Source organism: Ischnura elegans, chromosome 2 (assembly GCF_921293095.1).
Source record: "Ischnura elegans chromosome 2, ioIscEleg1.1, whole genome shotgun sequence".
In the NCBI taxonomy this organism is placed as follows: Eukaryota; Metazoa; Arthropoda; class Insecta; order Odonata; family Coenagrionidae; genus Ischnura; species Ischnura elegans.
Window position 1 is genome coordinate 100930112 of NC_060247.1, and position 4782 is coordinate 100934893.

Here is a 4782-nt window from a genome sequence, read left to right on the forward strand (position 1 = left end):
TTACCCCAACTGAAGACGTTCCTATAAAATGATGAAAAAATTCGTTTACCATATAAAAAGGCTGGCCGCAAATAGGGCAGTTTCCTTCATCAAAGAAAACGAAAAGCATTGATTGCGATTCGTTACCCACCATTAGTGTATTCAAAATATACAAATTATTTCGTTTTAGAAATAGCGGTTTAGACGAATGGCTATGGTCCATTTTTATCCTCATTTGGAAAGGGCCAGATTGGCGCCCATGCGATGCCACTCCACGTGACGTCACAGGGACCTAGTTTCTATACGAGAAGATAGGAGTTATACATCGTCTGAGGTTACCAATGCATGCATGAGGCGCAGAGCTCAGGGAAACATGTCTGAATAATCACTTATTAAAACTGGCTAAGGTCGGAAAGTTTTCTTCATTTGATAAGGTATTAATCTCGGTGGCGGCGGGGTAACGTCTTCGCCTGCCAAACAAGAGGTCGCGGGTTCGAGTCCCGCCTGGGTAGGTTTCCCCGGTCCAGGGCATGGTTGTTTGTGTACGTTTACTGTTACATATGTTGAACACCCCGGTGTAAAATGGCCAATGAGAGCTGTATCCGGTGGTTTTAGAATAAAATAAAATAAAATAAAATAAATAAATAATCCTTATTTAAGACAAGCGCTACCAGCCAGCAGGGTACTCAGCTACCCGCTAGCAGCCTGCGTCGTATCAGCGCTAAGCCTCGCCTCATGGTCACCTCACAGGGGGGCAGCGGGAACCAGAAATAAGTCTCACGGAGAGATTTCCCGGCATTCATACTTACGCGTCGCGTTTTCGCGCGCTTGAAAATTTTCACTTTTCATTTAATCGCGAAAAATAGATATCGTCATTTAAAAATCTAAATGCGTGAAATACGTACTCCAGGTGTAATAATCTTTCGATTTGGGCAATAAAAAAATAATAGGAAACCACCCTATTGTAAATTAAATAATTGATACTGCTCTCTGAGCAAGAATGTAGGCGTTACGTGGAACTGGTGGAATCCTGTGTGGTGCCATTATTATTCCGCTTGCAAATGACTTGCTATTTACAAATTTCTATCTATCATTAGTCAAGTGGTGGCTAGTGGGGTAGCCAGGAATTTTGTTCTCGGGGGAGTCCAAAACCAGGGGGGATATTTTTAAAAATCAGAGTACTAAGGAGGGAGTTTAAAACTATTTTTAATAAGTTTCATAATCGAAAAAACTTCATGTTTTAAATATATCTTTTGTAAATTCATGATTTTTCATTATTTTGTTTTCTTTTATGAAGCAAAATAATGTGTTTTAATATTTCGAGGAGGTACCGCACCCCCTCGAACTACCCTTTCGCTACGATGCTGGTCGCGGCGTGGGTTTAGAGCTGGTACAATTACGTTACGATCCTGTAAGGTAATCCCCGAGCGATCACAGAATAGCACCACAGCCGCGAAGTTTATATAGGCAGCACGGGGCGTATATCACCCTAATCCCCTAATCCTAATCTCCAGCATTCGTTTACCGCCGTCCTTGTGTGATTCTGCCACGTGCATACTCACCAACCTCCTTTGTCTTTGCCTCCCTTCACTTCAGAGAAAGCGGTCTTGAAACATTAAGTAACGTATGGACAGAAGTGGAGGCTATCAATTAAAATTTGATGACTGTGGTATTTCTTATGTAGGCCTACAATCAACTCACCCGGTGGAAAAATGACATTCTGAATCGATCGCTTTTACAGCCTATCTCTCTTATTTTATTTATCTATTCTGATCTCTAGTATACAGTCTATCTCTGTTATTTTATTTGCGTGAATAATTTTGATGCAGTCATTTATAAATTCTGCATTGACTCTAGCACGAATGTAAGGAAAGCCAACCCCTGCCAGGCACCCATGAGTGGTGGAAAACGCGATAAGACTTAAACAGCAAAATAACTATGTCGCAGTTGCTAAAAATACCGATTGCCAGTTGCTGAGGCACAAATGATTAGCAAAACAAAATTTTCCATTATTACATGTAAAAATTCTCCTCCGCTTTCCACCGGGCAAGTTGATTCTAGATCTAAAATCAATTCACCCGGCGGGAAACCCGAGAAGACCAGCATCATACGCCGCTAAAGAACTAGATGATATTTTAAATTGTAATGACCAAGGGCTTAAATAAGATTTTATGGAAAAATTTGTAATTGGCAAAGTCCATCAGGGGTAATTGGCAATATACCTGATGGACTTTGCCAATATAGACATAATATATAGACATTTTACAATGTAATGACAAAAGGGTTAAATTAGATTTTATGGAAAAATTTGAATTTGCCAATAGCCTGGATGGACTTTGAAATAATGTTTAATTCCTGTAATTTCTGTATTCACTGGAATTCCTGGAATAAACTTAAATGCAACCGAAGCGCATTTAAAAATGTGGTTATTGCATGTTTTGCTAGACATTGAAACATTTACTATGTTAATTAAATAAGGTATCTTTACTGGCTCTTCGGTTTAATTTAGTTATTTTCGACAGGTAAGTGTGTAAGAAATTTTAATGCTTGCAAAGCTCTCTAAACCTTCCACTGCTCATCAGTCATCATATGCTCAATTATTCAATACAATATAATAATGAAATATCTATGTGAAACTATAACTATACATTAAACTATTTTCCCAGGGCAATGAGTACCGTGGGATTTCGCATTACATTCTCCGTTATTATAAACATCATACACATTGACCACTTATCAAAGCCATTAAGTATTATTTTTAATACTTCACGCCATATCACTCGCACAATGTGATGAAATACGTTCATTCATTCCTCTCGCGAGACGCCGGACTCTAGCTGAGCTACTCTCAAATAGGAAGGGTTGATTGGAAGAAAGGCTACACTCACCCTTCTTTCTGAACTATTGCCAAGTAATTATTTTAACTCCTGCTTCCCTGCCGCCAATCCGGTATTGTCTAGTGGTTAGGATACCCGGCTCTCACCCGGGAGGCCCGGGTTCGATTCCCGGTACCGGAATTCTTTTTTTCCCTCTTCTGCCATGTAGCTAGCCCTGAGTCGATGTGAAAGACAAAGTTCACCTACATCGCTTCATATCCCATGGCACAGTAGCACGACATCCTTAGTTAATGTTGTGAGCTAAGTTAATATTTATTCAATTGTTTAATTTTATTCTTCGCTGCTTTTTTCATTGTATTGACCTTGGGTACCTTGCTGGATTTCTATCTGTTTTACGACTTGTTCGTGTCCGACAATTATACAATATCTTGATCCATTTTGTGCAAAATTTAGCAGTTAGTTCTTATTTTTAGCTCTGAGTTAACTTGATTCAGACTAGGTAATATAGGCTTTGCATTTATATTTATTAGCGGTGGCGTAACTAAGGGGGGATGAGGGGATAGATCCCCCCAAAGCCTCAGAGAAATAAACAAGATATTTAAAGCAATGGTGTAGTTTTGAAATTTTATAACTACTTCTGCTTAAAGCTAAATTTTTAGAGCTAAAATTAAGTGAAATGCATATCCAGGCATGTAATTTTTCCATAATTATCGTGGACGGTGCCTGGGGAGCGTCGCCACCCCAGGCCATCTCGTCCCCCCAATGCATATTCCTAGTTATGCCACTGGTTAATAGCCTACTATATTTGTCTATACTTGCTATCTGAATACATTTCTTCGCATGTTATAACTAGGTATGGACGGATCCAGGATTTTTTTCGGATCTGGATTCGGATCGGATCCTTGATTTTCGGAGCCGGATCTTTCGGATCGGATATTTTCAGATCCAAATGCATTTTCAAATTCCTGACGTTGAGATTCCCCCGATGATTGTTCAATCTCTTGGGAAGAGTCACACTATGTGCCAGTTGTATTTTGTCTTTTTTTTCTCCACGGTTGAAATTATCCTACGTTACCTTTGCGAGGGCTTTCAAACAAAACGGTTCATTAGTAGGACAAGAATCGCATGCGACGGCGCATTCGAAGATAGAATTGGAACTCTTTCCACCCTTTTGGGGCGTTGCATTCACTGAAGCTATTATTTAAAATTTCGGATCCAGATCCGATGTCTTTCGCGACTTTGTATCCGGTGAAGGGCAATATCCGCGGATATTTGGATCCGAGGTATCCGATCCGACCACTCCTAGTTATAACCATGCATGAATCACTTACTATGCTAAATTTTCGTTTTCTACAACTAACTAGTAGTTTTATTTGCATGAATTTATGTTCCTGTCCTTAGCACTCTCCTAGTTTATGTGCTGACCGTGAGTCGTTGTCCCTTGTCCGGCAAGCAAGGGCGTTTCTGATTGAAGCAAGGATGAATTCTGCATACATGGTGTGGAATCACCCCGTGCCACATACCCAGGTGATGTCTTGCACGGTACCTCGTAGATGAAGATGAAGAATGATAGAAGACAGCGTCCAGTTGGCGTTTGTTTTTTAACTCTTTAAAAGGCCAGAGCCGCTGGGAGAAACTGAATTTCGAGACTTCTCATTTAAAAAAAGTGAAAATTTTCTCCTCAACCAATATTGTAGCAGCTACATATTTCACCATTAAAATTTACAGCACAAAATAACTCGCAATTTAAATGTTTTCTGAATAGAGCTTAAAATGAACACATTTTTGATGTTACAAAGAAGCAACATTGGGTTATGATGGGTCAACTACCCAGAGCTGTGTTAATAATGAGAGCAAATTTAATTTTTCGTATAATATTTAATTTTATTCTTCGCTATTTTATTCATGATCCGGTTTCGAGTACCTGGATTTCTACCGCTGTTTTACGACTTGTCCGTGTCTGAGC

General features: G+C 39.6%; 1 non-coding gene across 1 annotated transcript; it reads left to right on the top strand.

Annotated features, from left to right (window-relative positions):
* Positions 1-2924: 2924 nt before the first annotated feature.
* Positions 2925-2996, top strand: Trnae-cuc. Its single transcript has one exon. It is a non-coding gene; the product is annotated as a tRNA-Glu (tRNA).
* Positions 2997-4782: the final 1786 nt, after the last annotated feature.